This window comes from Maylandia zebra, linkage group LG20 (genome assembly GCF_041146795.1).
Source record: "Maylandia zebra isolate NMK-2024a linkage group LG20, Mzebra_GT3a, whole genome shotgun sequence".
Classification (NCBI taxonomy): Eukaryota; Metazoa; Chordata; class Actinopteri; order Cichliformes; family Cichlidae; genus Maylandia; species Maylandia zebra.
The window spans coordinates 35,981,405-36,000,344 of record NC_135186.1 but is presented as its reverse complement, the minus strand read 5'-3'; the positions used below and the strand labels follow the sequence as shown (position 1 = coordinate 36,000,344).

Below are 18,940 nucleotides of genomic sequence, written 5' to 3'. Positions count from 1 at the left end.
GACTTGCCTGACATTACTTGAGACTTGACTTGAGACTTGAGGATAAAGACTTGAGACTTACTTGAGACTTGCAAAACAATGACTTGGTCCCACCTCTGCTGGAACCCAGGTCAACCTGATTTAAGCACAGGGAGTAAGGTTTGTGCGGCAGGACTCTTTCCAGCTGGAGCATGGGAGGACTGGAACTGTGATCGAAAAACAGCATTTATCTGCTACAGTGGTAAGCTGCACTTTGTTACTTTCCACCAGTGAACAGCAAAATTTCCAGCTTACCTCATTTCTCTAATTTAGGCCAACACAAATAAACTGAGTTGCTCAGCTTTTTGAACGAAAACCACCGGTAACTGACTTAAGCTGATAAAACTGAGTTCAGTCTACTTACTATTTTTATTTAAGCACAATATTAGATTTAACATCGAGGTAGTCTTCAGTTTTGAATTTAATTACATGTTTGTGGCGGGGCGTGGCCTGCGGTGCAGTGCAGAGGAGGCGGACGCACCTGCACAAGCCCGGGTAAAGGAGCAGGGTTGGAATTGTGACATTAAAAAAAACAATAATTGCTAAAAGAAATTTAATTTGTAGTTCTAAATAAACTCTAAATGCATTTAGGACTTTTTTACTCACTTTATGTCTCTTGCACGATGTTATTTCTCTCTCCATCAACATAGGTTACCATTAGATTAGCATGACCAATTATGCAAATTGGGCGATGACGTCATTCAGCGACTTCTAGCGACTTTTAGGACAGCCAATAGCGATTTTCCTTACTGAGTTGGCAACACTGCGTGTACCTCAGAGCCTCACACGCTGCACTCCAGACCGACGTTAAACACCATCCATAAAGAAGCAAAAGTAATGATACAACAGATTTGCTGCACTGTGAGATCAGGCTGTGAAACTGAGGTTGCTTTATTTCTTACCCCACACTTCTTTACCCTGGGGGGGGGCTCCCACCAATCACAATCACAGTGTAGTGTCTGAGAATAATTTGGAATTAATTTAGATTTCTGTATAATATGCTGGTTTTATGCCTTAACCTTTAGTTACACTCAGTCCTTTTGACCAGAATTTTTCAAAGTTAAGTAACAATTTATAGTAACATGCACAATGTTTCAGTCCGTTAGGAAGATGCAGTAGAGGCAGTCCATCAAATCATCAAACTATTAAAACAGCAGTATTCAATACAGGCAGGGGAAAGTCACCCTGCCACTCCACACACCTGGTGAAAAAGCTGGGAAGAAGCTGCTTTGCATTTCCTGCTTTACAAGGTTTTGAATCCATGCAAATGCTCCCTTAATCACGTACTCTCAAACACCGTGTGATGTGTATGAATCCTCTAAAGTGCTACTACTCATTTCAATATGTTCTTTTCAGATTGTCCACGTGTCTTTTTTAAATGTGCTACTGGAAACCACAGAAAGCTTCCATGTAAATTACTTTGTGAAACTTTAGCTGGGCATCCACTGTGTGGTTTTTGGTCCATTTTGAGCTTTTTGGGGATCGGCCCGAGTTTCGCCTTAATCGTGTGTCGTGCATCATGTTGTGTACGTGGGGTCACGATTAAGACCTCACGACCAGCTCCCGATCATCAGTCATTTAGTCATAGAAAATCAAACCTGTTTGATATCCTGTCGGCCGTTGTCTGCCAACATGACTGCAACAACCGTGAAAACAGCTGGATCATCATCATCATTGGCACGTGTGCTGTACAATACAAATACAAATATAGTAATAAAATAGCAAAAATCAGACATAGCAACAAAATCAATTTAAAAGTCACCCACAGAGTTAAAAGCCAGCGAATAAAAATAGTTTTTTAATCTGGACTTAAAACCTGGCACTGATGGAGCCTGTCTGATATGGAGAGGGAAGCTATTCCAAAGCATTGGAGCAGCAACAGAGAACGCTCGGCCTCCTCCAAGTTGTAGCCGTGACTTTGGGACCGAAAGCAGCAGTTGCTCAGCTGACCGAAGCGAGCGAATGGGGACATGAGGCCTCAACAAATCAGACAAGCAAACAGGTGCCAGACCGTTTAGAGATTTAAAAATCAATAAAAGGACTTTAAAACAGATCCTTAATTCAATTGGAAGCCAATGTAGAGAGGCCAAAACCGGAGCCATGTGGTCGAATTTCCTTCTGCCAGTTAAAAATCGTGCTGCGGCATTTTGCACTAGTTGCAAGCGTGACAAAGTGTCCTGCCCAACCCCCATTGAAAGAGAAATGCAATGATCCAAACGTGAAGTAATAAAGGCGTGAATAACACTTTCCAAGTCACGCTTGAAAATAAAGGGCTTAACCTTCGATAAGCGTCTGAGGTGCTGTTTCACCACCTCGTTTACGTGACCGTCAAAGTGCAGAATCAACTTTTACTCTGAGATTTGTGATCGAACTCTTTAAATGAGAAGTCAAAGCGGCAAGATCAACATCTGGAGCGTCAGAAAAACGATGAGCGATTTCTTTCTTTGTCACTGACAGAAAGGAGAGTTTATCTGAAAGGAGGCTGCACGTGGCCCGCCATGTGAAATGAGTTTGACACCCTGAACTAAACTCAGGGCAGCAGGAAAAGCAGGTGACGTAAGCTGTCCATCCTTTGTTTTCTAACCCTGAGTATCCCTCGTTCTTTAATCAGCGCCTATGTAACGGAGCGGAAAGGCTGATTTATTTCCAAGATGTTTTGTGTTTTTAAAAGGAAGGAGACCTTCCTACAAACGGACAGAGCAGTGGAGCCGCCAAGGGAAAGCACACGATTAAAAAACTGTAGAATTAAAATATAATTTATTATATTTAAATAGTTAAAAATGTAAGATAAATTAAAACAACCTTGGCCAAGGGATAACACAATAAAAATCAATAAAACACAACATTAAAAGTCCAGTGGAATCCACCACAGCATAAAAGTCCCAGGGAGTTAAGAAATCCAGCGGAGTCCTCTCCTTCCTTTCCGCATTCGCGTCTTGATATGCTAGAGAAAGGGAGGAGCGGCAGTCACTATTCTTCCGGCAGTTTTTGTTCAATAAAAGGGGATAAGTCGAAGACTTACCCCGGGTGGGCAGAGCTCTCAACTCCGCCCGCCACTTCTTTAAAACTGCAAAGCCACACAGCCGTCCCGTGCCTTCCGCTGGTGCTGTCTCCGCTCTCCCCGCTGGTACTGTCACTCTCTGCACTGGTGCCCTGTGCGCTGGTCCCCCGTGCGCTGGTGCTGTCCGTCCTCCTAACGCCCAGCTCCACCAGCCCCTTCGGCTTGCAGGCGCCGCCGCCGCCTGGCACCACTTACTCCTGGCCGTCATTCTAGCCTCTCGGTCGAACCCCTTCCTTTGGTCTGCCAGGCCCTCTTATTGGCCTCTCTGGGATCTCTCGCAGGTGTGATCAGTTTATTATCAGGTAGGGGCGGAGTCTTTCCAGGACAAGTCATCAAATAAATACCATTAAAACATGCAGTAAAACTCATAAAAATAAACCAGTGTACAATATTAAAATATTAAAATGGTAAAACGCAGCAAAACATGCATAGTAGAAAAACTTGTCCCTTTCCACCCCGTGACACCTACCTACAAGCAAGTGGTGAGATTGAGGCTGGAGAAAAACGACAATCAGGATCTGAATGACCCTGCAGTGATGGAAGCCATGCTGGAACAGGTAATTATACAGCTCATGATTTCAGTGCAGGGGTAAAACTAGTTCTGGGGTAACGCGTTACTGTAATCTGATTACTTTTTTCAATTAACAAGTAAAGTAAGGGATTACTATTGCAAAAACGGTAATTAGATTACCGTTACTTTCCTGTAGGAACGCTGCGTTACTGCGTTACTAAAACTGTGATTTTTTTGCGAGAATGTCTCATGACAGTGACGTAAGCGAGTGCGACGTTAGTGACAACAGCTGTGTGCTGATCAACAGTGGATCATATATCGAGTACTGGAGAGAGTATGAGCGTGCGCATTCAAAGCGTGGAAGTACTGACCTTACTTTGAGTTTGATTCCATAAAAAGTGACAAAAACATTAGTGTCCGCTGTGTGTGGGAAGAAAACTTCTTTTTACAGCGAAAAAAACCCCTAAACTTCCAACAAGCACCGAGTAGCTACGACGTAATGGGAAACTCACAGAGAAACTCGCGGATTCTTCCACTGACCGCGGCACACCTGCACCAGGGTAAACCTCCGCCTACCCTCAGTCCTGCTTTACAGGTGAAAATAGAGCAAAAGGACCGCTGAGTCTTTGACTTTATTTATTTTCTGCTGTGTTTTACTTGCATCTATTTGAAAGACTGAGTGTAAACACAAAAAATATTTTTATTTTATGTGCTGGAATGTGTAGAAAATAGGTTTAAATGTTAAACTAATTTCTTCCAGTCAGAGAATGTTGCATATAATTAAATTTTTGCTTGATGCATAAAGTTAAAAGATTAAAACTAATAAAACGAGTTTTAAAAAGAGACTTTTCCATTTGATTACATTTTGTATGATGGATTATGCAGAAAAAGTAGAATTGGGCTGAAAGATCTATCGCTTTATCACCTCTTCAGGTTGTAAATCGTGCTTTTAAAAAGTAACTAAGTAACTAAGTAATTAATTACATTTGGAAATAAGTCATCAGTAAAGTAACGGGATTACTTTTTTGGGAAAGTTATCAGTAATTAGTTACTGATTACTTTTTTCAAGTAACTTGACCAACACTGTTCATAAGTAATTATTTTGAAGCTGCCTCATTCTTTGGCCCCACTCACCTCTTTACTGCTGTCTGCCCCTCAGTTTGATCTTCACCTGATACTGAGAGCTTTTTGGGGGAGGTGTGAATAAACACTGACCAGCAGTTGGTTGCTTTTGTTCAATAAAGACAAATGTATTTGAGGAGAGTTTTGTGTTACGCCGCTGTGAGCCTTCACACATCAAACCGATTTGAGTTTGAACAGTGACACATGAAAGGCAATCCTCTCAATCCCAGCGGATGTTGCTGGGGATTTGTTTTTTTCACACCGCACCAGAACGGATGTCCGCAAGTTTCGGTTGTGGTGCTTCTGGCTCGCCCTACAAAAGAGTGGCAAGAATAAAGGGAGCAAGTTTTGGGTAATTTGTTTCTATCAGCTCAGCAAACACACAACCTGTGAGTGTGCTGTTTGTCTCAGAGTGCGTTGCTAACTAAAGGTCCAGCTGCTGCATGTCACAGGGAGAGAAAAGAAGCAGCTAACTTCAGTCAGAGATGGAGAAAGATAAGAAAGACAGGAAGGGAGAGGAAACGAGCTTAACTTTAAAGGGAACGACTGCTCATTTAAAGCTTACGTTATGTACGTTATTTAAAGGCTGCATGAAAATCCTCTGCAGGTTAGTGCAGACAAACAGGTTACTTTTCTGAACTGTGATGGACTTAAAATAAAGAACTGTGTGTGAGTGGTGCACAGTCTCGTATAAAGACAGCAAATACTGTCGGTGTCGAGGATGGAAATCAGCCAGGGCAACATAAAACATCTGCTGACATCTGGTTAAAATCAGGTGTTTAAATCTGCAAACAATATTATTACAGTAATGCACTAATAGAGCACAAGGTTCAGTCAGTTTGCACAAAAATAGCTGGTAGAAATGTTATTCAAAGAGTTACTTTTTACATTCATTACTTACCCAAAGTAATGAATGTAAAAAGTAACTCAAAGTAATGAATGATTACTTTGAGACTGTTTTATCGTTTTAATTTGTTATGGAATAATAAGGGAACAGACATCACCTGACTGAATAATTCATTACCTCTATTACCTCAAACTGTAGTCCTCTGAATACTGCCTGCCTTTATTTACCAATCAAGAAATGTATAAGCTGTCCACAAACACTGGAACAATGTACAGGGTTAAATCAGTTATAGATGTGTGATCCTGCATCCTTGCAAAGCAGAGCGGTAAGCATAACGAGCTTTTAGTGAAGAGTTTTGTCTAAATGATATTCAGAAAAGCACTTTTTGTGTGTTTCAGTTCAAACAGAAGCTGAAGAACAAGGGCGTAAAAGGAGACATCAGACTGAGCTGGAGGAAGCAGTCGGACGGGGAGGTCTTCCTCAGGGATGAAAAGCAAACCAAGAAGAACACGACCTGTAAAAATGAGTTTTAAATGTTGATCAGGGCTCATGTGTGGTTTGGTGTTGGGTTTTTTTCATAGAGCACATTATAGTAATAAACGTGTTGGTGTTCTTGTTTTACTGTTATTCTGCATTTAGGAGTTTGATTTGTTTGTGTGTTTCTGGATTCATCTTTATTCTGGTAGATTGTAGTAGTAAAGTTTATTTATTAGGACCTCACTGAGACTTAAGTTTTGTTTTCATGTTATGGTTATTGATGCGTTTAAGTTCCTGTGTTCTGGTTTATGTCTGTAAGTAGGAGTTCAAGGTTTCTTTCATGTATCTGTGGCTGTGCCTCTCGTGTCTGTGTAAATATCTCAGCACTTCGTTGTTCTCTACTCAGGCATCTTATCGAGGCCACGTCCACACTAATACATTTTCGTTTAAAAGCGCATCTTTTTCTCTCCGTTTTGGCCTTCTGTCCACACTGAGACGGCGTTTTCAGTGTGGATGAACAACTGTTCAGAAACGATTGAAAACGATAGAGTGGACGCCGAGCGTTTTCAGACGCCCATTTTCAAATGTATCCAGATTAGTGTAGACGTAGCCTAAGTGTCAGTATTCAGTCTGTGTTACTTCTCTGGTTTATTTCCTGTTTAAAATTGAAAGTTGATTTTTCTTTTCACGTTTCATGTTAGTTTTACTTCCTGCTGTTTGGTTAGTCTGACTGTATTCAAAGTCAGCTTTACTGTCAAAAAACATGTGAACTGCAAAGCTTCCACGGCCCTCCGTGTAAACTAAAACAATATTGAGATAAAAATAAAACAAAAGTCTGTCATCTTGTTGTAAAGCCCTTTTTGTTTTGGATTTACTTTATCAGTGGGATTAACACTTTCTTGAATTTTGTAAAAAAATATTGAAAGTTGAAGAAAATACTTCTGAGTGATCTGTCCACATCTTTCAAATACATCAAAATATGTAATAATCAGGCCTGTTTGGAAAACCCCAAAGCCCAAATTAGGGCAGCAAGCAGTCTGGCCTAACTTTACTCCCACTAACTTTACTCCCACTAACTTTGCTACCCTTGAGCCAGATACCGACAGGTGGTCACGGTGTGGATATTTGTTGACATTTGTTGTGCCACTGCAGGGGTGAATGTTCCAAAGAGTGGGTGAATGGGGATCTCAGGAGGAAATGGTAAAAAAAAAGGGTAAATGGTCTGTATTTGTATAGCGCCTTACTTGGTCCTAAGGATCCCAAAGCGCTTTTACACTATACACAATCATCCATCCGTTCACACACACTGGTGATGGCAGCTACATTGTAGCCACAGCCACCCTGGGGCGCACTGACAGAGGCGAGGCTGCCGGACACTGGCGCCACCGGGCCTGACCACCACCAGTAGGCAACGGGTGAAGTGTCTTGCCCAAGGACACAACGACCGAGACTGTTGGAGCCGGGGCTCGAGCCGGCAACCTTCTGATTACAAGACAAACTCCCAACTCTTGAGCCACGAAATAATACAGGGTGTTGGCCGCCCACTTGTTAGCTAAGCACTTCTCTACAGTGCTGTAGCGTGGCTCATCCGCTGATGTACTGGCTGATGTACAGTACTGGGGGGTCAGCACCACACACCCTAAGGCACCCTTTTTCACATGACAGTTGACCCAAAGCGTGAAGTTTTGTCCATTACGTGCTGAATTCCGTTTTTTTGGAGCTTGGCACTCCCAGCTTTATATTTGTAGGTCCAGAACCCCATGTGGCTTCCTGCCAAACAGGAAATTTAATAAACGCAGTGAAAAAAACAGGATCTATACATTGGTTCCAATCATGTTCATCATCATTAATCAGTGAAAGCCTTATTCAGATGCTCCACCAGACCATCAGTCTGTGGGTGATACACTTTAGCCCAAATAGACTTCATACCCAGTAATTCAAAACTGGCTGACATGAAGGATGTGCTCTGGTCCATCAGAATCTCTCTCAGGATTCTGATACAGGAATTATGTGTGCGGGCTGTTGTAGAAGCTCCTGTTGTCGTTTTTGAGTTTCACAAGTTTGCTGCTTTGTTTTCTGCTAAGCAGACCAGCATGTCTTTAAGTTTGAGCTGTTCCAGTGGCACCAAAAAAGGTGTTCAACACTTGGAATCATCCTAACATCATTTATCTGCAGAAATGCATATCCAAACTGAGAACGACTTTAAATATCAATCAACTGTCCGGTTACTTCTCAGTAATGGGAATACGACTAAAATGACTGTAGTTCCTAAACAGTTCGACACTTTTGTTAAACTCCTCGAATTAAAGCTGAGAGTCACTTCAATCACATCCTGATATTTTTATTTAAAATCCACTGCAGAGGACATTGTCCAAAGCTTGTGTAGAATGTGGCAGATCCACTCAGTTTAAACTGTGCGTGTGTGTTACAGATGGTGTGGGCAGACACACACAGAGTGGGCTGTGCCTTCCATCTCTGTGACACTATGGAGGGACTGGACTGGGACAGAGTCTCCTTCCTCGTCTGTAACTACTACCCAGCGTCAGTACCACGACTCCTTCCAGTGTTACTGCTGCACAATACTACAACAAGTGCTCCCTCTTGTGGACTGTAGTAATAATGACACTTTATGTTTGACTGAAGGCAGAGACGTCATTAAATGTGGCTTCTATTAAAAAAAATTATCTCACAATAATGTAGACAATACAGTATAATACACTTATACATCAATGGTGCTTCGTGTTAGTTCTGTTGGAAAATGACTCTAAGACTAAAACTAAACAGTTTATTCAATCATTCAGGAAATCCCCCAAAGTTGATTCTGTTCGTCTGATTTGGATTTGTGTGATATTTTGTGTACGTGTGTTCAGAGGGAACTATGAAGGAGTGCGGCCGTATGTTAAAGGCGATTTGTGCTCCAGATGCCCCGAAAACCTCCAGATGTGAAAACAATCTCTGTGGTAAGAGTACGACAGGCTGTCGTTACTCCTCCTGTTCTGTGTTCATCCACATCAGTACTTTAGTTTAGTTTAGTTTTGTTCAATGGCAAATGTAATTTAAGTTAACGCAGCATGAGGTTTCACAGGTGCTCGCTGACTTTTCACTACATTTATTGATAAAATGCAAAAGAAGAAAAACATTTATTTCTAGTCTTTTTCAACTGTGAAGGGTAAAAAGTGCAACATCGTTTTCAGCACAGCGAAAGGTGAACCACTGCGGTTAAAACATCCATAATAACTGTAAAAAATAAAGCTGGCTACTTTGCAGATTTCACCCATCGCAGGTTATTTTCAGAACGTAGCTCCCGTGATAAACGAGGGACCACCGTATGTAACAACCTTTACATACTGTTCAGTATATAAACGTTTATATGTAAGGGTAGTGACCAGTTTTGATGACAGCAACAATATTTTAAATGTAATTTTCAGTGACCCAAACAATACAAAAATGAAAGTTGATACTGTTGTACTTTTCTGACCTGCATCACTGAGGCTCAAATCGAGGAAAATGTGTTTTAGGGAGTCTTGAAACTTTCAACCTGTACGTGGCAGGCTGGTGTGTATTTTTAAGTGACAGTGGCCCCTGACGCTGGCATGAGAAATGTGTGTGTGTTTGATCCACGCCAGTCTTTCTATCTAACATTCTTGTTAGCATCGCCCTGGTTTCCTCAACACAAAGCCAATAAGATTTTTCCAGTTTATAAATCTCACATGCACGTGCAGTCAGAATAGGACTTTCAAGAAGCAATCACATCACCAGGTAAAGTTTTCTTTATGAATGCATGTGAATCCATCATATATTTGATTATTGCTCCCACATCTGCTGCATTGTGTTTCCAAAGAGAGGACCAGATGGAGAGCAGCAATGGACATGGGTTTGAGTGGGTGTGGTGGGCAGGCCTGTGGAGAAAGTAACAAAGATGTGAACTTAAAGATTGTGGATTAAAAGTTTAAAGAAGTGAAAGCAGGGACAGAAGGTGGAGTGGTGGTTATGAGAGACCAGACTTTCAAAGTGAGAGAGTGGTTGAAATATTCATCGCTAAATGCTCGTAGTGCTCTCAGCCTATTTCTGGTCCTGGTGCTCTGCAGAGCTGCACACAGACTCACCCTTCATGTGTGTGTGCTGCAGCATTTCTGTTCTTCTATTAAAATAAACTTGTCTGATTGTATTTCTGTTGTGTACGTCGCTCTTTTAACCCTCCCTCTATCAGACTCTTTCACTCTGTGCTGCTTTCTACTGTTTGCCTTTGTGTTTGGAAAAGAGAATATCTTTTTCACGGCTTTCTGATTCTGCCATAGGAGGAGATGTTACAGGCGCTCTAATGACTGCCTGTGTGAACTATTGAACAGGCCTGCAACCCACAGAGGGCTGTAGGGGATGTGACTGAAGTAAATCAAATGAAAAAGCTTCTCAAGAAAACTTCAGACACAAAACAACTGCAACAAGAAGGGAAAGAAAAACGGAATTGAATTGAAAGCCTTTCTAGTCAGTATACACAGTGTAACAAGATTAAAACCAGCTCTGTAAAAGTGCACAAATAATATAAATATGCAGTACAGGAGTGACACAGGCTGACAGCCAGAGAATGATGGCACTACCACATATGTTACACTGGACTACAGTACTACAGCAAAATAAAACGAGGCTCATACTCATTTAGCTGCAAAGAAAATAACTGCATGTAGATGCAAAATGATTTTAAAAAGAACTCAAATATCAGCGCAAAAACCCTCTAAGTGGCTACAAAGAAACGTGACAGATGGAAAAGGTCTGGAGTGATTACACTATTACAACTATACAAACACAGGAGACTCGGAGTCACAATTATGAAAGAGTGCAAATATGTCTGAGACAGCAGACGCAAGCAGCAGAGGCAGAAGTCGGTCAGTGACGCACTAGAACAGCTGACTGTGAGTGCAGAACATCTGTAACACATTTATATTTATTTACAAATCTTTGAGGACATTTGTGTTTTGAAACTAGCTGCACAAGCCGACACATGCCTGTTCTTTAGTTTCAAAGCGACATCGGGTGCTAAAGTCTGACCTGCATCGACCATCAGCTGAGCGTCCTCCTCATCGCGCCACGATTGCTGCAGAAACAATAAACTACTGTGAGCTGAACTTGCAGTGCAATAAATATTAGCGTTTCTGTTTTTTGTACCATGCTGTTTGAATTAGTTTAACCTTATGTGTATTAGTAGGTTTCAGCTGAGGCGACGCTGTGACTTTTTTTGGGTGTCCATGGAGGCCTGTCCACAGCACTGGACACTGAAGAGGGAGACCGAAAAAAAATGACAGAGGAGACAAAAATGGCCGTCGCACCCATGAATGTTGAAGCTTTCCCTGTTCTCTGTTTGTACTTCTGTCTCCCACATTCAGCATCGTCACTGTGAAACACGGGAGCTTAATGGTGATGAGACTCAGTGTCAGCTGTGTCTGGCTGGAGGACGGGTGGGTAAGTTACCCAGCAGCAGGGGGCGGGGATACTGGTCCGTATATATCAGGGGACCAGAGGACACCCCAGCACTTTCCCCCTCTGCTGTTGCTCTGCCGTCTGTGCTTAAAGCTGTACACCCGGGGTTTTGCTTTGCTGGCTTTCTGCTTTGTAATTCTCTTGCTAAATGTCTGTATGTATTTTTCCTGCTGTTCATTTGATTCAGAGTATTAAACTCTGACCCAAGGATTCGACTCTTTTCCAGAGTCTTTTTGAGTGTCTTGATTTTAATCGGAGCTAAAAAAGTTGGGTCCCCACATCGTCAGCGGGAGAAGGTTATCATGATGGCTTCAAAATTTGCGACCGCAAGATCTTCCTTATTGAACTCACACATGAGCGTCATTATACTGATTTTGTAAATGAAGGTTAGTTATAAGGCTCAACAATGAACTGACTGCAGAGCGCCGTGCTCTGATTTTACACACTTGGAGAACCGTCCAGTTTTACATAAGCAGAATGCTAAATGTCTTTCAGGTTGAAGTAAAATAAGTCACTTTATGTTGCGTCCTGTCGTGACCCAGCTTGGGTCCTCCGGCCAAACAATGACGCTGCCGCTGCAGTGGACACAGTGATCCACTGCACTGTACTGCACAGGCCTCCAGTGACCACACCAACAACCTTCCTGCAGGCAGGAGGAGTGAGTTTGCATTAAAGAGAAAGACGTGCAGTCAGTGTAAAAGGATGGAGGGAGACACACAGAGGGAGCTATACAAGTAAAAGCAGGGGGAAAGTTAGAGAACAGGAGAGAAAGAAAGATCTTCACTGAAGCTAGAGTCCAGTGTGACGTGGCCTCTGGCCATCTCATTTCAGAAGGACAATCTGAAATCACATGTTAACACACCTGATGGGAAAACATCCACACACACAAATAGTGTGTGAAGATGCTAATGCTAACCACTGATGGGAAGTACTGGTGCCTGCACCTTCTTATTTACATAGTAAAAACGTTCTAAAGGCAAATACCTGGGGTGGGGTCTGGGGAGGAGGGCTGAAGAGTGGCAGGTACACCTTACAGGTTGTACAACTGAAAAAAAGAACATATTTTTGTTTTTAGGGAAATGCCAAGAAAAGAGGACGACCTCAGAGAAGATACATGAATGCAGGTGGACATGCAGAGACAGAAGGTGAACTATAGTGATCCTTAGAGCTAAGATATTTTCATCTTACTTCGCATGAAGATGAAAGATTTGAATCTATAACTTACCAAGAAATATCAAGAAACAAGGAAGAGACAAGGATGGAAAAGGTTTTTCTGTTCATCATAGTTGCAGCAGGCAAGAATTTTAATGTGTTTTTTATTTTTCATGTCATTTTCATATTCATTTTAAACACAGTATCAGGTAGCACTGTGTGACCTTGTGTTACTGTTATATTAACTGATCTAGAAACAGAAGGATAGTCATCGTTAGGAAGTCATTTTATGTTTATGACATTAATATTGGTGGTTTTACAGCTCTAATTAAATACACAGCTAATACCACTACAATTCCACTGAAACCACACAGATAAGCTATATAATTATTTTTAAGTCCAAATGTAATCGATATTTACATATAACACAATAATATTCCATTTCTGCAGGGCTGTGTTCAGGCTCCTCATATGTTAAGCGTCAGTACCATTTTGTTTATGACTGGAAGAGCTGGACTGATGCTCTGAGTTACTGCAGGGAGAGATACACAGACCTGGCCACCATAGAAAACATGGAGGATGTGAAGATCCTGCAGAGCATGGCAGACTCAAGTAAAATGAACTACGCACAATACAAAAATGTGAGTACACTTTTATCCTCTTTTTAAATTAAATTGACATATGTAAGCCACAGGTGGGAGTTAATGTGTTTGTATGTATCAGTGGCATGGTAGGCATGGATGTCATCACTTTTCTGCACTATAGTTAAAAAGAATCTGCTATATTACAAAAAATATGTTTTCTATTGCCTGAAAACGACTTTTCAGATCATTCCTTTGGGTAAAAAAGCAATAAAACACCATGAAAACACCTCAGTGCACATAAAAATGTATTATTGAAAAATTGTCTCAAAAATAAAATTGTTTTGCAGATAAATGTTCACCTATCGTTGGATTAAGTTTTCTGATTTGTGTTCGTGCTTTTACTTGAACATATTGTCCCAGTAGTCCATTATGTTTTTGGTCAAGTCATCATCTCTGTGCAGTGTTGGGACAGTTACTTTTAAAATGTACTCCACTACAGATTACAGAATACTGAAGGCTACTCTCCACACCAACACCAACTAGATGTTTAATCTTAATATAAATGAGTAACAGTAGGTGGACATTAGGTAAGGCTGCACTTTTTGCAGTGATCTTGTATAGAAAACTATTCCTCGCATATATAAAACTTATTGTTTCAGAGGTCTCCAAGAAGGCTGGGTACTCTGATCCATCATTCGGTGCATAAGTGCAGTTAGGAACCATTCGCTGACCTGAAGGCGCAGGGAAAGAACCCTCTTGTCCACTGGGAGAAACCCCTACATACAAGCTAGATACCCACCCCAGCTCGCCGCCTTTCACCAGGGGCAACTCCAGATTAAGTCCAGCACCTCTCCAGGAGACTGGTTCCAGAGCCCAAGACATGCGTTGAGGTGATCCCAACTATACTCAGCCGGTACCGTTCAACCTCATGCACTAACTCGGGCTCCTTCCCTTGTGTGTAATTTTGTGTTTAATCTGTATGTGGGTGTAAAACAAAACAGTTTTCAGTTTTTTGTACACGGGCCACTCCCCCCCAAAGCTCACCCTCAACACAGTCCACACACAGCCTAACTTTACCATTGCAGTGGGTCCATTGGGGATTGAGTCTGTCGACATAACACGCCACTGACCACGTAACTACAGGTGTGACTGGGTAATTACTGCACCAGGTGACCAGATCTCCCCTCGGTCCAGCTCAAACTGAATGATTCCAAAGAAAAATGAGAGCTCTCAGTTCAGGCTTCATTTCTAAGACAGGAATGTAGGTCATATCGTTTTAGTCAACACAATTTAATTATTGCTTGCAGCGAGCCTGGATTGGGATGTATGGTGACATTAACGGCTGGAGGTGGTCGATGTCAGACACAGATTTCTACAAAAATAATGAGGCTACGTTCAGAAACTGGGAGCCTGGACAACCGGACAACTGGTTAGGGAACGAACACTGTGCTAAGTTACATGAGACTGGATTATGGAATAATGACAGATGTGGCAGTAAATTTAACGCCATTTGTTCTGATGTCACAGGTGAGAGTTTTAATTAATAAAATGTTTTTTAAATGTAAAAGTCAGCAGCATTTTCATCTGCAACCGGAGCTGTTGTGTTTCGGGGATCTACATTGTTCTTCAGAACACTTCACTTTGGCCTGTTTTCAGGACTGAACGTGACATTTGTCTTCATCAACAATTTCATGACATGGACGGAGGCTCAGAGCTACTGCAGAGCCCATCACACAGACCTGGCCAGTGTGAGAAACATGTCTGAGAACCAGAGAGTAACAGAAGTGCTACCTGCAGGGCAATCCGCCTGGATCGGCCTTTTCAGAGACTCCTGGAAATGGACAGATGGTAGTAACTCCACGTTTAGAAACTGGAACCCAGGTCAACCTGATTTAAGCACAGGGAGTAATGTTTGTGTGGCAGGACTCTTTCCAGCTGGATTATGGGAGGACTGGAACTGTGATCGAAAAACAGCATTTATCTGCTACAGTGGTAAGCTGCACTTTGTTACTTTCCACCAGTGAACAGCAAAATTTCCAGCTTACCTCATTTCTCTAATTTAGGCCAACACAAATAAACTGAGTTGATCAGCTTTTTGAACGAAAACCACCGGTAACTGACTTAAGCTGATAAAACTGAGTTCAGTCTACTTACTATTTTTATTTAAGCACAATATTAGATTTAACATTGAGGTAGTCTTCAGTTTTGAATTTAATTACATGTTTGTGGCGGGGCGTGGCCTGCGGTGCAGTGCAGAGGAGGCGGACGCACCTGCACGGCATCCGCAAGCCACGCCCCGCCGCAATGTTTTCAAATAGAGACAAGGTTGCTCCCGTGTACCCAGTGTTGCCAACTTAGCGACTTTGTCGCTATATTTAGTGAGTTTTCAGACCCCTTAGCGACTTTTTTTCTAAAGAAAGTCGCTAAAAAAAAGACGTGAAAGCGCGTATGGCTTTTACTCTCAACAAGCAGCGGGTGCTGTAACGCAGTCAGTTCTTCTTTCACTCTTTTACTCTTATGCTGTTTTGTGGATCACAAGGTTTAAAACTACTTATAAACACACACACAAAGTAAGTCCACCAGAGCGCCTATTTCGGGTCACTTTTGCCGGTCCTAGCCCGGGTAAAGGAGCAGGGTTGGAATTGTGACATTTAAAAAAAAACAATAATTGCTAAAAGAAATTTAATTTGTAGCTCTAAATAAACTCTAAATGCATTTAGGACGTTTTTTACTCACTTTATGTCTCTTCCACGACGTTATTTCTCTCTCCAACAACATAGGTTACCATTAGATTAGCATGACCAATTATGCAAATTAGGCGATGACGTCATTTAGCGACTTCTAGCGACTTTTAGGACAGCCAATAGCGATTTTCCTTACTGAGAATCAACTTTTACGCTGAGATTTGTGATCGAACTCTTTAAATGAGAAGTCAAAGCAGCAAGATCAACATCTGGAGCGTCAGAAAAACGATGGCCGATTTCTTTCTTTGTCACTGACAGAAAGGAGAGTTTATCTGAAAGGAGGCTGTATGTGGCCCGCCATGTGAAATGAGTTTGACACCCTGAACTAAACTCAGGGCAGCAGGAAAAGCAGGTGACGTAAGCTGTCCATCCTTTGTTTTCTAACCCTGAGTGTCCCTCGTTCTTTAATCAGCGCCTACCTACAAGCAAGTGGTGAGATTGAGGCTGGAGAAAAACAGTCTGGATCTGAATGACGATGATGTGATGGATGCCATGCTGAAACAGGTAACTGGTCACCTCCAGCGTTATTGTGAAACAAACCTTAAGCTGCTTTAACTTTCATATACCTAATAACAACAAACTTATGCAGCAGCAAAAAAGAGTGAATAGCAAATATTAGTGAATAATTTTGTCTGTCATATTCTGCAAATCACATTTTTGTGTGTCCCAGCTCAAACAGACGCTGAAGGACCAGGGAGTCGCTGGAGATCTCGCACTGAGCTGGAGGAAGCAGCCAGAAGGAGAAGTCTTCAACAAGGATGAAGAAGGAAACAAGGAAAGGAAACCATCTGTATAAGACAAGCTTTACCAATTTTGGTTATGAAACATTTCTTTCTGCTTTGTCCTTTTAAAAAAGATTATTCTTTAGTTCTTCTCTAATTTGTGTAAACTCTACTTTCTTATTTAAAATGAAACGGTCACTGCTAGGGTGGAGTGCCCACTCCGGGTCGGGGATGAGTTCCTGCCCCAAGTGGAGGAGTTCAAGTATCTCGGGGTCTTGTTCGCGAGTGATGGGAGAAGGGAGCCGGAGATCGACAGACGGATTGGGGCTGCAGCTGCAGTAATGCGGACGCTGCACCGGTCCGTCGTGGTGAAGAGGGAGCTGAGTGTAAAAGCGAAGTTCTCAATTTACCGGTCGATCTACGTCCCTACCCTCACCTATGGCCACGAGCTGTGGGTAGTGACCGAAAGAACGAGATCGCGGATACAAGCGGCAGAAATGAGCTTCCTCCGAAGGGTGGCTGGCCTCTCCCTTAGAGATAGGGTGAGAAGTTCGGCCATCCGGGAGGGGCTCAGAGTAGAGCCGCTGCTGCTCCACATCAAAAGGAGCCAGCTGAGGTGGTTCGGGCATCTGACAAGGATGCCCCCTGGGCGCCTCCTGGGTGAGGTGTTCCAGGCATGTCCCACCAGGATGAGGCCCCGGGGCAGACCCAGGACACGCTGGAGAGATTATATCTCTCGGCTGGCCTGGGAACGCCTTGGTGTTCCCCCGGATAAGCTTGAGGAGGTGGCTGGGGAGAGGGAGGTCTGGGCCTCTTTGCTTAGGCTGCTGCCCCCGCGACCCGGCCTCGGATAAAGCGGATGAAGATGGATGGATGGACGGTCACTGCTAAATAAAGAATAAGCAGGACTTTGAGCAACATGTTTTTGAGGTGTTGGTGAAAGAAGCCTGGACTTCTGTTTCTGTGAATATAAAAAAGAACATTAAGATTTTATATGAAATAATAATAATAATAAAACGAATACAGAACCTTGAACCTTGAACTCCCGTATATTTCTATAACGAACGCTGTAATGAGCTGATCTGATCGTAGTTGCTGATGCAGCTGTACTAGACCTCAGTTCTGCCTCTGACACAGTCACATCAGTCTGGGTGTGAGAGGAACGAACGACGACAGTCCACCGCCAGCCGGATTGCCAGGCACTCTTTCTCCACTGTGCTGTATTTCCTCTCCTGCCCTGTCAGTTTCCAGCTGGTGTACAGGATCAGGTGGCGATCCCCCGTACCTGCTGGGACCAAACGGCACCCAGCCCTCTGTTTAAGTTAAGAAGCTTTGCAGCGTGGGCACAGAGCACATGGTCCATGAGGCGCTGGGAACAAGCCAAACGAAAGTTTGACAAACAGGTCCAAACCTCACGCTGTTTTTTCCTTGGAATTTGCAGACAAGGGAATCTAGCTTGCAGTAGTTGACACAGAAGCATATAGACCTACCTTTCTTCACTACAAGAACTATAAGAACTATTTTCAGCATTTCAGCCAGTTCTCTCTGGAAGATTTGGCTTTTATGCTCAGGTAACCTTGGCATCTGTGGCCCCAGCTCATCTCTCTCCTTCACCAGGACACTAGACCAGAGAAGTGGTTTTGGCCTCTCTCCATGCTTTCAGGAGATGAAGGTGATATATCTGTGTGGCTCCACCCCTGTCTGTATGTTGCCCACTCACCATGTGACCACAAAGGGTCTTTTCCACTTGGTGACTAACTTTGAGCTTGAAGAAGGCAGTAATACAAGTACTTTATCTCCTGGTGAAATTTGCCACTCTGTTGCAGAGGCCCTGCTGACATTTCTGGGCCTGGAGCACATTTTTCAGTGACAACCTTCCCAATTGTGTGCAGCTTTGTCTAAGGTCCAGGATGTACTGAATCTCATTTTTTACTGGCCCAGGATCTGCCATTTTTCTGGGACACCCTTCCACAAACAGTGTCTGGTCCTCTGCTGTCATCCAACAACCCCAGAACCGCCGGCAGCGGTTTTCCTGGGAAAGGCCCAAGTGATCCAAAATGTCCCATCAGATGTCTCCAAAGGTCCCCGGCGAGGCTGGCGTCAAGCCCATTCTGCCGTGGGACACTGCCACGCTCTGAAATGGCTTGGGTGGTCTCCAGGAATAACTGTGGGTTGTCGCCCACCCCCATCCGGTGCGTCGTCACTGCCAGCAGAGGAGGGGGCGGTG

General features: G+C 43.0%; 1 long non-coding RNA gene across 1 annotated transcript; it reads right to left on the bottom strand.

Annotated features, from left to right (window-relative positions):
- Nucleotides 1-9,848: 9,848 nt before the first annotated feature.
- On the bottom strand, nt 9,849-11,314 carry LOC143414393 (uncharacterized). The gene is made up of 3 exons (XR_013095022.1): nt 11,223-11,314; nt 11,083-11,128; nt 9,849-9,935 (listed from the first exon to the last, which is right to left on the bottom strand). It is a non-coding gene; the product is annotated as an uncharacterized LOC143414393 (long non-coding RNA).
- Nucleotides 11,315-18,940: the final 7,626 nt, after the last annotated feature.